This window comes from Bidens hawaiensis, unplaced genomic scaffold (genome assembly GCF_021521415.1).
Source record: "Bidens hawaiensis isolate Kalapana, Puna unplaced genomic scaffold, B.hawaiensis_p1.1 tig00000416_1, whole genome shotgun sequence".
In the NCBI taxonomy this organism is placed as follows: Eukaryota; Viridiplantae; Streptophyta; class Magnoliopsida; order Asterales; family Asteraceae; genus Bidens; species Bidens hawaiensis.
The window spans coordinates 3496010-3515090 of record NW_027491029.1 but is presented as its reverse complement, the minus strand read 5'-3'; positions in this window follow the sequence as shown (position 1 = coordinate 3515090).

Below are 19081 nucleotides of genomic sequence, written 5' to 3'. Positions count from 1 at the left end.
TTCAGTTCTCCTCAACACTCTCCTTTCACAATTAGTTCGGAAGAAATTAATTTTCAAAGTCATGTGGGCCAAAAAAATATGCATTCAGCTCGATCCACCAATTATTGAAATTTTGAGTATGTGACAAATTCGACACACTTTGATTCCTGAGTCAAAATATCCCACTTCTTGTGTCTCTTGACTTAGGTGCCGATCCACGAACGAATATTTCTAAAAAACAATCATTTTCACTGCTCGATTTCGTAGAAGAAGTTTCACAATGAGATGCAGTTCTTTATTCGTCATAGCTTCGGACATCCCTTGTGATTCCCCTTTGTCATCTAGTTTGTTAACCGGCTCTCCTAATTTCAATACTTAAAGCTCCCCAAGATATTTTTCGAGGTTAAAATCACTCTCATCTATATCGATTAAATCCATCAAATATTCGCCAAATTCCCCTAACATCCTCAAACTTGATCATTGGCTCGCTAAACTGTATTTGACTCGTTAAGCCTAGCCAAAAATCCTCTATAATTAGTTCATTCCAAAGTGGTGTATTTGAATTAGAGCTATGGATGACACGCAAAAAATTGCTTAATTTCTTATCTGGATCTGGCATGTGATACATCATTATGCCAGATGAGTCTTGAAACAGAGAAGATTCCCCATCTTATCAAACACTTGGTAGAATTTAGGTTTCGCGCAGTTTTTCTCTATGTTGCCCATAATTCCTTCTATTTCCAACTGCGCACTGTGTAGCCTCTTCGATCTTTATTGGGGCTTCTTCAAATCTTATCCCGTGGTAACACTCCATGACGTTCACTGTAAAGATAAACTTAAACATAAAAGGATCACATACAACAAATAGTAGTAAAATAAAAAATATATTAATAAAACTTAACTAATTAAATGCAATTAAACTAAACTATATTAACATAACTTCTATGACTCAAAACTTACTCGAAAAAACGAAAGGAAAAATAAATTAAAAACATTTTAGACTACAACAAATCAAAAGCGAAAACTATAAAAAAAATAGCACATATGTATCAAGCAAGTCTAATCAAAGCTAATGAACGCAATCGCCAAGGGTCTTCGACAACGGTGCCAAAAACTTGACGTGCTAAAAGTAGTTATAAATTAAATAACCAAAAAAACGCTAATCTAAACACTAAGTAATAATTCTAGACTCTTAAACGTAACTAAAGCTACTACCCGACAAGTGAACCGGTCGACTCTAGTATAGTTTATTAAGTCCGGATATTGAACCCACAAACTATTTAAATTACGTAAACTACCTAATATTAGACATAACTACAGACATGACTATTTATTTATTATTAAAGGGGGGCTATACTAAAAACTAAGATTAAACTAGTATGAAAATATTCAATAAAACTAAAAACGGCACAACTTAGAACTTGGACTTAATTCAAATGAACACAAACAACCAACTAAACGTGTTCGATTCCCTTCTATTCGAATGCAATTAGCAAACTCTCTTAAACAGCATAATCTCTCATGGACAAAAGCAGCAATCCTGAAGCAAGTGACATCTCCTCACTTGTTAAAAACCACATCTCATTAGCAACCCTAGAACAACTTGCAAGTAAGAGAAGAAACACTCGGCATAGGAAAAAAAACAAAATAAAAAAATAGAATGAAAACACAGTGCCGGGTTACCTCAAGGGAAGCGCTATGTTTACAAAAGAGTCTTCAGCTGGATTCATTCTTAAAACCTCAATCAGGAGTCTTCTCCTTTATCGGCTTCCCTTCAGTTCTCCTCAACACTCTCCTTTCACAATTAGTTCGGAAGAAATTAATTTTCAAAGTCATGTGGGCCAAAAAAATATGCATTCAGCTCGATCCACCAATTATTGAAATTTTGAGTATGTGACAAATTCGACACACTTTGATTCCTGAGTCAAAATATCCCACTTCTTGTGTCTCTTGACTTAGGTGCCGATCCACGAACGAATATTTCTAAAAAACAATCATTTTCACTGCTCGATTTCGTAGAAGAAGTTTCACAATGAGATGCAGTTCTTTATTCGTCATAGCTTCGGACATCCCTTGTGATTCCCCTTTGTCATCTAGTTTGTTAACCGGCTCTCCTAATTTCAATACTTAAAGCTCCCCAAGATATTTTTCGAGGTTAAAATCACTCTCATCTATATCGATTAAATCCATCAAATATTCGCCAAATTCCCCTAACATCCTCAAACTTGATCATTGGCTCGCTAAACTGTATTTGACTCGTTAAGCCTAGCCAAAAATCCTCTATAATTAGTTCATTCCAAAGTGGTGTATTTGAATTAGAGCTATGGATGACACGCAAAAAATTGCTTAATTTCTTATCTGGATCTGGCATGTGATACATCATTATGCCAGATGAGTCTTGAAACAGAGAAGATTCCCCATCTTATCAAACACTTGGTAGAATTTAGGTTTCGCGCAGTTTTTCTCTATGTTGCCCATAATTCCTTCTATTTCCAACTGCGCACTGTGTAGCCTCTTCGATCTTTATTGGGGCTTCTTCAAATCTTATCCCGTGGTAACACTCCATGACGTTCACTGTAAAGATAAACTTAAACATAAAAGGATCACATACAACAAATAGTAGTAAAATAAAAAATATATTAATAAAACTTAACTAATTAAATGCAATTAAACTAAACTATATTAACATAACTTCTATGACTCAAAACTTACTCGAAAAAACGAAAGGAAAAATAAATTAAAAACATTTTAGACTACAACAAATCAAAAGCGAAAACTATAAAAAAAATAGCACATATGTATCAAGCAAGTCTAATCAAAGCTAATGAACGCAATCGCCAAGGGTCTTCGACAACGGTGCCAAAAACTTGACGTGCTAAAAGTAGTTATAAATTAAATAACCAAAAAAACGCTAATCTAAACACTAAGTAATAATTCTAGACTCTTAAACGTAACTAAAGCTACTACCCGACAAGTGAACCGGTCGACTCTAGTATAGTTTATTAAGTCCGGATATTGAACCCACAAACTATTTAAATTACGTAAACTACCTAATATTAGACATAACTACAGACATGACTATTTATTTATTATTAAAGGGGGGCTATACTAAAAACTAAGATTAAACTAGTATGAAAATATTCAATAAAACTAAAAACGGCACAACTTAGAACTTGGACTTAATTCAAATGAACACAAACAACCAACTAAACGTGTTCGATTCCCTTCTATTCGAATGCAATTAGCAAACTCTCTTAAACAGCATAATCTCTCATGGACAAAAGCAGCAATCCTGAAGCAAGTGACATCTCCTCACTTGTTAAAAACCACATCTCATTAGCAACCCTAGAACAACTTGCAAGTAAGAGAAGAAACACTCGGCATAGGAAAAAAAACAAAATAAAAAAATAGAATGAAAACACAGTGCCGGGTTACCTCAAGGGAAGCGCTATGTTTACAAAAGAGTCTTCAGCTGGATTCATTCTTAAAACCTCAATCAGGAGTCTTCTCCTTTATCGGCTTCCCTTCAGTTCTCCTCAACACTCTCCTTTCACAATTAGTTCGGAAGAAATTAATTTTCAAAGTCATGTGGGCCAAAAAAATATGCATTCAGCTCGATCCACCAATTATTGAAATTTTGAGTATGTGACAAATTCGACACACTTTGATTCCTGAGTCAAAATATCCCACTTCTTGTGTCTCTTGACTTAGCTGCCGATCCACGAACGAATATTTCTAAAAAACAATCATTTTCACTGCTCGATTTTGTAGAAGAAGTTTCACAATGAGATGCAGTTCTTTATTCGTCATAGCTTCGGACATCCCTTGTGATTCCCCTTTGTCATCTAGTTTGTTTACCGGCTCTCCTAATTTCAATACTTAAAGCTCCCCAAGATATTTTTCGAGGTTAAAATCACTCTCATCTATATCGATTAAATCCATCAAATATTCGCCAAATTCCCCTAACATCCTCAAACTTGATCATTAGCTCGCTAAACTGTATTTGACTCGTTTGGCCTAGCCAAAAATCCTCTATAATTAGTTCATTCCAAAGTGGTGTATTTGAATTAGAGCTATGGATGACACGCAAAAAATTGCTTAATTTCTTATCTGGATCTGGCATGTGATACATCATTACGCCAGATGAGTCTTGAAACAGAGAAGATTCCCCATCTTATCAAACACTTGGTAGAATTTAGGTTTCGCGCAGTTTTTCTCTATGTTGCCCATAATTCCTTCTATTTCCAACTGCGCACTGTGTAGCCTCTTCGATCTTTATTGGGGCTTCTTCAAATCTTATCCCGTGGTAACACTCCATGACGTTCACTGTAAAGATAAACTTAAACATAAAAGGATCACATACAACAAATAGTAGTAAAATAAAAAATATATTAATAAAACTTAACTAATTAAATGCAATTAAACTAAACTATATTAACATAACTTCTACGACTCAAAACTTACTCGAAAAAACGAAAGGAAAAATAAATTAAAAACATTTTAGACTACAACAAATCAAAAGCAAAAACTATAAAAAAAAATAGCACATATGTATCAAGCAAGTCTAATCAAAGCTAATGAACGCAATCGCCAAGGGTCTTCGACAACGGTGCCAAAAACTTGACGTGCTAAAAGTAGTTATAAATTAAATAACCAAAAAAACGCTAATCTAGACACTAAGTAATAATTCTAGACTCTTAAACGTAACTAAAGCTACTACCCGACAAGTGAACCGGTCGACTCTAGTATAGTTTATTAAGTCCGGAGATTGAACCCACAAACTATTTAGATTACGTAAACTACCTAATATTAGACTTAACTACAGACATGACTATTTATTTATTATTAAAGGGGGGCTATACTAAAAACTAAGATTAAACTAGTATGAAAATATTCAATAAAACTAAAAACGGCACAACTTAGAACTTGGACTTAATTCAAATGAACACAAACAACCAACTAAACGTGTTCGATTCCCTTCTATTCGAATGCAATTAGCAAACTCTCTTAAACAGCATAATCTCTCATGGGCAAAAGCAGCAATCCTGAAGCAAGTGTCATCTCCTCGCTTGTTAAAAACCACATCTCATTAGCATCCTTGGACAACTCGTAAGAGAAGAAACACCCGACATAGCAAAAAAATAACCAAAATAAACAAAAATAATGAAAACACGGTACCAGTTTGCCTTTAGGGAAGCGCTATGTTTACAAAAGATTCTTCAGCCGGACTCGCTCTTAAAACCTCAATCAAGGGTCTTCTCCTTGATCGGCTTCGCTTCAGTTCTCCTCAACACTCTCCTTTCACAATTAGTTGGGAAGAAACTAATTTTCAAACTCATGTGGGCCAAAAAATGTGCATTCAGCTTGATCCACCAATTATTGAATTCTAAGTATGTGACAAGTTTGACACACTTTGATTCCTGAGTTAAAATACCCCCCTTCTTGTTTCTCTTGACTTAGGTGCCGATCTACAAATGAATATTTCTAAAAACCGATCATTTTCACCTCACGATTTTGCAGAAGATGTTTCACAATGAGTTGCAGTTCTTTATTCTACATATCTTTGGACATCCCTTGTGATTTATTTTTGTTATTTAGTTTTTTATCCTGCTCTCCAAATAACAATACTTAAAGCTCCCCAAGATCTCTTTCTAGGTTAAAATCACTCTCATCCATATCGATTAAACTCCTATGTCTGATTCTGCAACCCAACATACTCAAACTTGATCGTTGGCTCGCTGAATTGTATTTGACTCGTTAAGCCTAACCAAAAGTCCTCTATAATTAGTTCATTCCAAAGTGGTTTATTTATATTAGAGTTATGGATGACACGCAAAAAATTGCGTAATATCTCATCTGGATCTGGTATGTGATACATCATACGCCAGATGAGTCTTGACAGCAGAGAAGATTCCCCCATCTTATCAAACACTTGGTAGAATTTAAGTTCCATGCAGTTTTTCTCTATGTGGCCCATAATTCTCTGTATTTCCAACTGTGCACGGTGTAGCCTCTTCGATCTTTATTGGGGCTTCTTCAAATCTTGTCCCGTGGTAACACTCCATGACATTCACTGTAAAGATAAAATTAAACATAAACGGAACACATACACCAAATAGTATAAAAATAAACAATATATTAAAAAAACTAAACTAATTAATAGCAATAAAACTAAACTACATTAACATAACTTCTACGACTCAAAACTGACTCGATAAAACAAAAAGGAAAATAAAATAAAAACAACTTAGACTACAACAACTCGAAAGCAAAAAGAAAATAAATAAAACGTACGTATCAAGCAAGTATAATCAAAGCAAATGAACGCAATCGCCAAGGGTACCGGCAACGGTGCCAAAAACGTGATGTGATAAAAGTAGTTATAAATTAAATAATAAAATAAACGCTAATCCAAACACTAATTAATAATTCTAGACTCTTAAACGAAACTAAAGCTACTAACCGGCAAGTGACCGGTCGACTGTGTATAGTTTGCTAATTCTGGATATTGAACCCTCAAACTATTTAAATTACGTACACTAGCTAATACTAGACTTAACTACGTACGTGACTATTTATTTATTATTAAATGGGGGCTTTACTAAAAACTAAGATTAAACTAATATTAAAAATATTTAATAAAACAAAAGACGACACGACTTAGAACTTGGAGTTAATTCAAATGATGACAAACAACCACCTAAACGTGTTCCATGCCCTCCTTCTCAAATGCAATCAGCAAACTATCCTCAAATAACATAATCTCTCACAGACAAAAGCAGGAATCCTGAAGCAAGTGGCATCTCCTCACATGTTAGACACCACATCTCATTAACCATCTCATAAGCAACCATGGAACAACCTGCAATTAAGAGATGAAACACCCCGCATAGCCAAAAAAGAAAACTAAAATAAAAAAAAATAGAATGAAAACACAGTACGGGTTGCCTGTAGGGAAGCGCTATGTTTACAAAAGAGTCTTTAACCAGACTCGCTCTTAAAACATTAATTAGTTTTGGAATTGTTCTTGAATATGAATTACAACTTTTCAAGGATGATCTTTGATAACCTGAAGCATAGTTTTGAAAAGGATAAATGGTTTAGTTATCCGAGGTTCATCCAGATGATTATAGAAGATCATTTTCTTGATATAAAGAAGGCTTGTGATAAGATATACTTGGATCACATGTCTAGATACACATGCTAAACTGGATTCATATAGAGGGAAGACTGAATTTGAAATACCAATGTTCAGAGGGTTACTTGGACATCTTAAAAGTGAGGAGTATTTTGCACCAAGTAATAACAAAATGGAGGAATGAGAATGATTTTGATAAAGAAGCTGAGAATGTAAAGATGGCTTTAATCCCACGAGCAGTTGTAAATGTTTTATCAAAATAGAGTGTTACTAAGGGGAAGCGTCATAGAAGCCTATGAAGAAGAGAAAGAAAGTGGTCAAGATTGAGGTTGTGACACCTAAAATAACTCCGGTTGATACCGAAGAATTTCTTGCTACTTCTGACCAAGACGAAGGTGGTGATGGAGTCGAAATTGAGTCAGATTATGAGGAGAAGAGGAAATTACTTGAAGATCCTTGAGCTATGTATGTATTGGAAAAACAACCGAAGAAAAAGAAAGATGTTAATGATGTTGACGAGACTTATATACCAGAAGAATTTTCTAAAAGGCCTCCTCCAAAGAAAAAACCTACTAGCAGGAGAAGCATGTATCAAAATGAAAAAGATATTGGTTGATGAACCGGATGATGTACAAGCTGAGGGGGAGAATATACTGAGAACAGAACCTGAAATAGAGGTTTCTCCTTTTTCTCAAGAGGTTAATGTTGAACAGGAATCTATGGTGGATTTGAGTAAAGATGACAATATTTTAAAACTCCTACTGTTCGCGCCACACCACCACCTCAACTAAAAGTTATTCCTCAAGGACAGTACCAATCAAATTTTGGAAGTTTTCCTATTCTTGATAGAAGTTGTTTTTCTGATTTTGTTACGGCTAAAGAATTTGATGATATAAAGAAAAAGTTGGAAGATCAGGGTGTTTCCATTGAAAGGCTAATAATGGAGAATGCTGGACTGAAAAATGGGAATGTTGAGCAACAAAATAAGATTGAAAGAGGTGAGATAAGGAGGAAAGTACAAGCTGATCACTCGATAAGTATATGAAGTATTTTCTTGTAATTGAGGATAAGTTGGGCATTATCTTGATGAAAGAATCACTTTGAGGAGAAATTGTTTGATAGATTTAATCAAGGCGGTTTATCTAAAGAAGAACATGCTCTCAAGACTATCATTAATCCAGACAAAGCAAATGTCAAAGGCAAGGGACAGGTGGTTGAAGAACCATTCGTACTTTCTGAATATGTTATTATGCCTGATGTTATTGTACCTGCTATTGTTGGTAAATATACAACCGTTTTTTGAAAATTGGTTGTTGAACTAGTTGTTGAACATGTTTTTGAGAAAGTGTTTAGAACCAATTTTTTAAGAAGAAGAAGTTGAAGAAGAGATAGATGATTATAATGATTCTCCTGTGAATGATAAGGATCATGATGATGATGGCGATAATCAGGATGATGATCCAAGTACTGGTGGAGGAACTGGTATACTTGCTTCTTCTGGAGCTACTCAAGATGTTCAAGGCACACAACCAAAGTAACAAAGTAAATGTTGATGAGATCTAAGTGTTTGTTCCCGTATCAACAAGGCCTCCCAGCTGCTTTATTTCAATCAAATGTATCGAGTTACGAATTCGAAGTGGGGAAATTGAAGTTGATCGTGCTAAGATTTCTAGATTATTCATTGTGATGAAAGAAGAGTTTAACTTTAACTTTGAATTTGATACCAGGGCTAATATTGTTTGTGATGACAAACAGAAGATTACTACTTCTGATGCTAGCTTGGATGAAGCAATTGAGAAAGAACTTGTTCGGTATGTTAACAAAGAATTTCCTGAGTTCGATGAGGACTTTGATGAAGATATAGAAATGTTCATTCAGGAAATTGATCAGGAAGGTAATCATGTGGTTAATGAGAAGGAGGTAAGTCGTGAGAAGAAGGATTGGTTTGTAAAGCCCAAAATTGAACCAAGATCTCAGTTTGGTTTAGTGGTGTAGGTGTTTTTCCGGAGAGTTTTTGATCGGAGGAGGAAGAAAGTTGTTAGTTTGGTCAAAGATCATATTATATTTGGAAACAATTTGAATCCCATAAAAACAGGGATTTAATTGTTAACAAAATAAGATTGTAAAACGCGTTTTGGGAGTTCTCGGTTGTGTTCTTTAGCTTTCGTCCTTTAAACAAAAGTTCTCTGCCCATAATAAGAGTTTTCTGCCAAAATCAAGTGATTTCGGCCAATTTTTGATCGTTCTCGGCTCAGTTCAAGAGTTTCCGGCCAGACTTGAAGGTTCTCTATGGTTCTCTGTCAAAGTATTCAATTCTCGGTCAAAGTCTTCTATTTTTGGTCAACATTCTCTGGTTCTCGGTTAACACAATCTGAGAACTTAGTTGGGCCTGATCCATCAGTTTTGGGCATTGTGTATTGTACTTTGGAGTGTTCTGGACTTATAGTTACTTTTGGTCTAAATTAATTAAAATGGATCAATTTATTAATAATAATGGGTCATCCAATGCTTCTCTTCATCAAGAACTGGATTCCATAATGGGGACCACTACTCGCGTGTCTGTTTGCTGTCTCATGAGGGTTTTAACGAGTGGAATTTTCATTTAGAGAAGTATGTTAAGATGAAAGATGCCAAAATATGGAGAAGTATAGTCAGGGGTCGCTAAGTCATCACTTCCCAGCACGAGAACTCTACTGAAGTTTCAGTGAATTCTATTTCAATGTATGATGATGATGATGATTTTAACTAGAAAAGGACGAAAAGGCACTTTCAACTCTGACTATGACACTCTCACCTGAGATTGTCCTGGGTTTTAGAGAATTTCAATCTGCTAGGCGCCGTGGAAGCACTGATTTAGGTGTATGAAGGGAATGAAGATATAAAGAGGAGTCGTCAAGATCTACTGTGACAAAGATTTAATATGTTCAATCATATTCTGGGAGAATCGTTTGAGACTCATCTTCAGAGGTTCATCGCCCTCATGACAGAGATGAGATCTGCGAGCATCTATCTAGCAACTGCTGAAATAAACAGTAAATTGGTGAATTCACTGTCTAAAACTTGGGATATGAATGTTGCAGTCATAAAAAAGACAAAAGATCTCAACAGGTTGTCACTATCCGAGATGATGGCTATCATTAAGGCGTGTGGCATTGATGAAAGCAACGTGCAATAAACAATGCAAACTCTTACACTGCAGCTGGTTACAGTGTTGCTACCAATAATGCACTCATCTCTCAAGACAACTTCTCAATGTGCAAGACTACTCAGGGGCCACAACAACTTCCACCTCAAGGCAACTTTCAAATTTTTAAATCCACTCAAAGTTTTCCTCAACCTCACCTCAACCAGCTCTAGTCTTTTTCACTTCTGCTCAATCTCCTGAGGATAATGTTAAACCCTAATCTTCTAGTTCCAGTCAGATTCCCGCTATTCCAAAGGAAGCTCAAGAGAACATTGCTCTAATGGCGGGATTCACTAATTGCTACAAAGCATTCCTTGCTGGAGATTTGGTTCAACCTGTGGTTGCTACTGAACCTGATCAAATTCATCCAAATGACGTAGAAGAAATGGATATCTCCAGGCAAATCGCCATGGCAGTGTTTCGGGCCAAGAAGTTTACTAAGAGAACGGGAAGGAATAATTGGAATATGCCAAACAATCAGAAGGTGGTCTTCAACAAAGACACTCTGAGGTATTACAATTGTCACGAGCCGGGTCACTTTGCTCGTGAATGTAGTAATCCAGCAAAGGAGGGTAATACAGAAAGGGCATTGGTTCCAGTGGGAAATATTAGAGGAGAAGTTGGAGCTAGCTCCTGAAATGGTGAAAGAGGTTTGGTTGCTCAACAGTTTTCTTGGGTTGATTAGATGGCTGCTCTCAACATTAGCAACCAGACTGCTAATTATGCTCATGTTGAAGACACTGAAGAAGATAATTCTTCTGAGGAACAAGTTAAGGAACTTCAATTCGTGTTCATGGCATTCACCTCTCCCAAATCATTTGAGGTAAGTTTCCAATCATGTTATCAAGATTGCATTGATAAGATAAATTTGTATAAGCTTCATAATTATAACTTGCTTAGAGACATGGAAATGGTAAAATCTGGAAACCACAAACTTAAGAAAAACGATAAAGCTTACCTTGATAAAATTGAGGCAAAAAAAGGATTTTACCAAACTAAAATCTGAGTTTAACCTGAAAAGTTGCCACCATCTAGATGCAAAACAAAAAATTGTTGAATAAACTGCTGAACTGGAAGCCTCTAAATTAGAAATTTCAAAACTGACTGAAAAACTTAAAAGGGCTGAACTCGATTTCAGAAAGTTTGATGGCTCCAGTAAGGTTGTTAATTCTATGATTGAAAACCAATTATGGTGGAAAGAGAATGAGGGTGAGGATATAAGATATAGTCAGGTAACCCACCATATAATCACAACTACACAGGTCTTCCTCTTACCAAAGAGCATGAAGAAAAGGTTAAAGATATGAAGTATGGTAAACCTGCTAATAATGAAAGATTGACTCAGTAGAAACTTCTGCGTCCACTTAAAAAGTGAATGATTCTGATGTGCTTGCCTCATGTGTAGATAGAGTAATCATTGAGGATTGGACTGATGCGGATGATGAATCTCGTGTTTCAATTAAAAAAGACATTATTTATGATGTTTCTACATAAATACCTGCTTTGAATTATGTTATTCCGACTGCTTGTGTGGGCTCGGTTTTTAAGAGCAAGGATACTTGTGTGGTTGATTCCGTTAAGACTTTGAATTCTGATAATGTGATTTCTAATAAGTTTAAAAAATCAAAAAACTCCAACAAGTGCTCATCGCCTAAGTTTGTTAAAGAGGGATGCTCCATTGACAAACAAGGCAGTAAGTTAAATAATGTGACAAGTGGTAAGTGTCGTGTAAAGCAAACTGGTCCACACAACCAGTCCAGACAGGGAGTTGCCCAATAAAATTTCTATAGAAAAAGTCAAACTTGTTTTAACTGTGGCACTCCCGGTCATATTGCCAGAAATTGTCCACATAATCCATATGTTCTTTATTATGGATTCGATCATAGGAATATGCCTTATATGCCTCATAGCAGTTACAGGAAAAAATTCAGGCATTATCGGTCTAATACCTCTGACGATAATTGGAACAGAAACAAATCTGGCAAGTTTAGTCCTCAACTGACCAAGCCTAACATGTTTCGTAAAGAGGGTAGAAAAGGAGTTTTGGTCTCTAAAACGAACACGAATTCTAAACCGAAACAAGTGGAAAAGACAAAATCGTCTGTTTCTAACCCTAAAAAATCAGAGATCAATTCATCCATTCATACTTATAATGCCAAATCTTACAGTGGCAGAAATAAATGTTTGCCTAAATCTCTGGTAAAAGACTCTTTAAATTTAGTGTTAGTTGATTAAAAGGACATGCCATGGCAACCTGTGACAACCTTAGATGATTCAGGGACACCCAGTGTAACTATGGACTGAGTACCAAAGTCTAACTAATAGCGCATATCGTGCAGGAACAACTATGGAGGAATATCATCAGACCTTGGTATGTTGATAGTGGCTATTCCAGGCACATGACAGGACACATTTCCCAGCGGCACGTCATTCAAATATTTAATGGTGGGTATGTGTCCTTTGCGGGAGGAGAAAAGGGGAAGATTACACAGAAGAAGGGTACTGTAAGCAACGTTGTTCTGAAATTCAAAAATGTAAATTTGTTCCAGAATTGAAACACAGTTTGTTGAGCGTGTCACAAATCTATGATAAAGGCTTTTAAACTCATTTTACTAAGTAAGAGTGTTTGATTTTGAAAGGTGGTATCATCATACAAGAATACTGGAATGTTGTTCAATCACAAAGAAAAAATAATGCTTATGTGATTGACATGAACAAAAATGTTCCTGACGAAATAACTTGCTTGTTTTCAAAAGTGTCAGAACATAATGCCATGCTTTGGCATCGTCATCTTGGTCTTTCTAATATGAAAAACTTGAACCGTCTTGCAAAAATGATTTGTTACGTGGATTACCTGTTAAAGATTTTGTTGCTATTGAAAAAAGTGTGGCTTGTGCCTTGGGTAAACATCATCGAAAAACGCATAAGCCAAAAGTGATTAATACCATTTCATCCGCTTTTCAACTGTTACATATGGACCTTTTTGTTCTAGTTCATGTTTTGAGTCTTTCTCGTACTTCTTATTGTCTCGTTATTACTGACGACTCTCACGTTTTACTTGGGTGTTTTTCTTGTCAAATAAGTGTGAAACTGCAAAATCGATCAAGAGATTTGTGGTGCACAAGGAAAACCAACTGAATCTGAAGCTGAAGGGGATTCGCTGTGACATTGGTACGGAACTCATGAATGCATTGCTGAATTATTTTTGATCAGATTGGAGGTGCTTCGTAAGTACAGTTCAGCTCGGACACCACAACAGAATGGTGTGGCTGAAAGGAGAAACACATCTCTTATCGAGGAAGCGAGGACCATGCTGTGTGATTCTAAACTACCATTATTCTTCTGGACTAAAGCTATTAATACGGCATGCTATGTTCAGAATCGGGTGATAATCTGCAAGTCTCAAATGAAAACTCCATATGAGATTGTCTACGGTCATAAGCCCACAGTTGCATACTTCAGAGCGTTTGGTTGCCCATGTACTCTCCTGAATCTTGAGTCAACTCTAAAATTTGGGGTCAAAGCTGATGACTCTTACTTCGTTGGTTATGTTGGTCGTACTGCCTACAGAGTCTACAATAAGTCAACCAAGAAAATTTTGTAATCATATGATGTTCGTTGGTTGGAGGAACGAGACCGATGCTAGTGTTGGTCCTGACTGGCTGTTTGATTATAATGAACTTTTCAAACCGTTCAATGTACTTCCAATTGTTAACACAGAAACTTCAGGTGGGGATACCATAGATGCTGAGAAAGAAGACCCTCATGTTTTATCTCACATATCTCCAATTCTGGATGATGATTTCATAGAACCACTAGATGTCACTCCGCCCGCCTCCGTCAATCGAATAGAAGAAGTTACTGAAACTGTGTCCGCAACTTCTTCAGAAAATGCTCCAACAGTTGAGGGGGAGATTCCTATTCATCAAATTTGCGGTAGCACTCTGTTTCCCGATATTATTTTGAATGAATACATTGCCTGTACTTCATACTCACACAGAACGGCGGCTTCAGGGTGGAAGAATCCTCTCACTGAAGTTGATGAGAATTTATCAAACCTATCTCCTACCGGAGTTGTTCATGAGCAACCGAGTACAACTAAAACTCAACAAAATCATCCAATAGAGAATGTAATAGGTCCTCTTGAAACAGACGTGTACACCAGAAGTCAGAATGGACACATAAAAAGTTGCCTATTCTTTTGTTTTATCTCCCAGATTGAGCCAAAGTCGGTAGAAATGGCTCTTCAGGAACCAAGTTGGGTGGATGCTATGCACGAAGAGTTGAATCATTTTGATAAATTGAAATTATGGAGATTGGTTGAACTACCGAAGGGAAAGGAAGCACTAGGTACGAGATGGGTTTTTCGAAATAAGCAAGATGACACGGGGGGTTATTGTCAGAAACAAGGCACGTCTATATTACACCGAAGTCTATACTCCCGTAGCTAGACTTGAGGCCATTCAGATTTTTCTAGCCTATGCGTCATTTGTGGGTTTTACGGTGTATCAGATGGATGTTAAGACCGCTTTTATGTACGGTGAAGTCAAAGAAGAGATTTACATTGATCAGCCACCAGGGTTTGTAGATTCTAAGAACCCTACTCATGTCTACAAGCTGGATAAAGCGCTTTATGGACTTCATCAGGCTCCTCGGTCGTGGTATGCTACGTTTATGGCTCATCTTCTAGGTCATGGTTATAAAAGAGGGACCATTGATCAAACTCTGTTCCTCAAAACCACCAAGAAATATTTAATTCTAGTTTAGATCAATGTGGATTACGTTATTTTTCGGTCTAACAATACTGAGTTGTGCTTTGAATTTGTGGAAGTAATGAAGAATAGGCTCGAAATGAGCTCGTTGGGAGAAATGACAACGTTTCTAGGGTTGCAGGTTGGTCAGAGTTTGACAGGAACTTTGCTGCATCAAGGAAAGTATGTTGAAGATATGTTGGGCAAATTTGAATTTCAAGATTCCAAAAGTGCTACCACTCCTATGGCAGAAAGGCCTCTCATGTTGTCTGATCTTGAAGGGAGTCCAGTAGATCAAACATACTATCGATCGATGATCGGGTCTCTGATGTACCTCAAAAGCCAGTCATCCTGACATCATGTTTGCTATCTGCTAGTGTGCCCGCTTCTAGGCTAACCCTAAACTTTCTCTTTTAATTGTTGTTAAACGTATTTTTAGATATCTGAAGGGACAACCGAAGTTAGGTCTTTGGTATCACAAAAACTCTGATTTTGATCTTTATGCTTTTGCTGATAGAAATTATGGTGGAGATGACATTGACAGGAAATCCACATCTGCTGGCTGCCAGTTTTTGGCCGATCTTCTCATCTCATAGAAATGCAAGAAGCAACAAATGGTATTTACATCAACTACCGAGGCTGAATATGTTGTTGCGTCTGGTAGCTACTCACAGGTTATCTGGATGCAAAATCAATTGCTTGATTACATTTTGGAATTTCTTGACACTCCTATTTTCTGTGATAATGATGTTGCCATTGCAATTGTTAAAAATCCGGTTCAACATTCAAAAACCAAGCACGTTGATATCAAAATACATTTCATTCGTGACTGTTTCGACCAAAAATTGATTCATCTTGAACAAGTCCACACTTATAATAATGTGGCGGACTTATTTACAAAAAGGTCGGAACAGCCATATTTTATGTGCTTGTGAGTTTTCTAAAAATGCTTCGTTTCGAGGATTGAGTCTTTTTGGGTATAAATGTGTACATATTTTCTAAATTTCACATATTTAGTGGGAGAAAAATCAAAAAGTTAAAAAAATAGTGTGTGTGCGTTTTTCTTATTTCTAAAAAAAATCAAAAAGTCAAAAGGAGTGTATGTGTGTCTCACTTTCGCTTAAAATCATATCGGCTGCTCAAGTTTGAGGGATATATATCTGTATATGTTTGGTCCGGTCATCTACTTGTAGATTCACAGGATAGCCATACACCTAAAGACTGAAAGTATCCAGGGCGATTGTGATATGCTTTTATTGTGTTTTGAATTCTTTCACTTAAAATTATGTCGGTAACTCTTAGATGGAAGGACATGTATTTTCATATGTGTATGGTACTGTTAACCACTTGTGGACAAACGGGATAGCCATTTACCTAAAAACTAAGAGTGACCGGGGTGACTGAGTTTTAAACCGTCTTCTGGGACATTATATGATTATTCAGTTAACAGCTTTCTGAAGCTTCAAAAACTTTTTTAAATGAAAATTGATCCAACATTTGGAAAATGATAGATAAATTGTTTTTGTATGCCTAACGGGTGAAGTTATTAAGCTTAAAAGGCTCTAGAACAGTCATTGATTTGTATAGTAGCTTTACATGATGCGTAAAAGTAGAAGTGATATAAACTAAATATGCTAAACATATTGTGGAGAGTCATTTTGAATAAATGCGCATGTCTCCATATACATCTCTCCGAATGATAAGCAGAAAAAAAATTACCCAGTCATACACGAGCCCGCTAGTGTCTTGATCACCAAAAATATTCTGCTATCCTACTGTAGTGATCCAGATTCGGGACTTACATGTGCTTATTATTTATATTTAAAAAAAATTAGTTAATGATGTTGAGGATGTACATAATTTGTGCTGTTATTTTTTTTTCAAAAGGCTTAAAGCTCAAAAGTTTTATAGCTTTCAATAAATTTTTTATCAAGTACTAGGGGGTTGGAGTCAAATTGGGGTGATATAGGAAAAGCCAAATACGCTTTGAGAAGAGATAGGAGGCATCATAGGTCCATAAGTGATGTCCATCTAAGCTTTATGCCAAACTGAACTTAATCCATATCACTGACGTAATGAAAATCATGCTAAATTTTTACTTGCTTTCAACCTGTCTCTCTATGTCATAATAACGCTGAACATGGATCCTTGTGACATCACCATAATCAATAAGATTCTATGTTCGGATCTTTTCATAAAAGGTGGCGAATTTTATCAAAAAACTGAAATTTGATCCCAAAATCCTGTTAAATTACCAGAAGACTGGTGTCTCGTGTTATAATTGTTATCTGTTTAAATTTTTATGATTTTTAATTTTATTTTGTCTTTTTTTGTTTCATCTCAAAACTACTCTCCTTAAAGCATGTATTCAAATTGGGCCTTCTTTAAAGTGGTTAAATCTTTTTGGGCCTTGGGTTTGCAACTGCTTACCTTAGAATTTGTTTTTGGGCTTAATCTATGAACTGGGCTCAGTTGGCGGGAACTATGTGGGTTCTTTGCCCACTATATTGGGAGAATTAAAGGGTTTAGGTTTTCTGTTTGGGTTGGTCTGGTAAAGATTTTTGAGATATCAGTCCACTTGATTAAGAGCATAAAAGGCTTTTTTAGATCTCATTATTATTATTATTTTCAAATCCATTCTCTGTCTATAAACCCATCTGGCCGAAAACCCTAGTTTCTTGATATTCTACATGAGACTGATCTTGCTTTAGTTTCTTCATGTTCGATTATAAGTAAGAGATCTATGGAAGATGTAGCATGATACCACTGTGATAATCTTAGTAAGCTTGTTTGAGATGAGATGTAAATGAATGTCCAGACTTTTATTCATCGTTTAAGATAATGAACTCGTATCGTGCTGGCTGTTAGATTTGATTGAGACCATTGTGGTGGTCCTAAGAGTTTATTTCATATTCCATGGTAGTTTGGAGACTTCGGTTACCTGGAGGGGATGACACGGGATTCAAGGCTGAATTCAAAGAGTCGTTTGTCTCATTGGCGGTTTGACCGTAAACCCATGGTCAAACCAAGGGTTCTTGGTTGACTTTTGCTGACCGAGATCTCTTGTACCTGACCGAGAACTCTTGTTCTCGGTGGGACTGGACAAAGATCATATTCCTCTGACCAAGAACTCCATTATCTAACCGAAATCTCCTCAGTGGACAGAAAACAGTTTCCTTGGACCGAAAACATTCATAATGCATTATTAAATTTTATTTATGGTCACTACAATTTGTTTTTGTCACATTTGGTCCTAAACGTTTAAGAAATTAAGAAATATGGTCATAAGCTTATATCCATTATTTGATTTATGTAAACACTTGCTAACTTGACTCGTTTGTTGCAGTAATGGCTGATCAGGATCGTTTAAAGTTTGTTGGCACTCATAATATAGCTGGATATCTATATGATCCACCACTGACAAACAAGGAGTTGAAGTCTATGATCGTTGGTCTCAACCTGTCGGATTTCTCACCCTTTATGAGAAAATCCCATCATTTGCAAAAAGTTGATCACCGAATTCTTGAACAATGCCACAATCAACCAACGAGGACCAGGTGGAGTCGCTTCTATAGACTCCAAAGTGAAAAAGAAGCCGGTCGTCATCAAAGAGGCCATTATACTAGAAGTTCTTTTGTTTGGGGATCAACCTGATTACCCAACAGAATACACGACTGCTGCGGTTTCTGAGATCCTTACAAGAATGGGTTACGAGGGATCCTACCCTCCTTCAATCAAGAAGCTATTTCACCCGTACTGGAGGTTTTTGATACACACGTTCTTTACATGTGTGTCGGGACGAAAAGGAGGATCCGATGAGATCAGCCACACGCAGATGTCGGCTGTAGTTGCTCTGATCATGGATTAGAATTTCAACTATTTCAAGTTCGCTTTCGATGAAATTATGAGCAACTTAAAAGGGAAGAAGAAAGAGATGTTTCTTATATATCCTCGGTTCTTATAGTTGGTTATTGATTCACACTATACTGATCTCGTTAAATCTGTTGAGACGCTGGATATGAAGTCGAT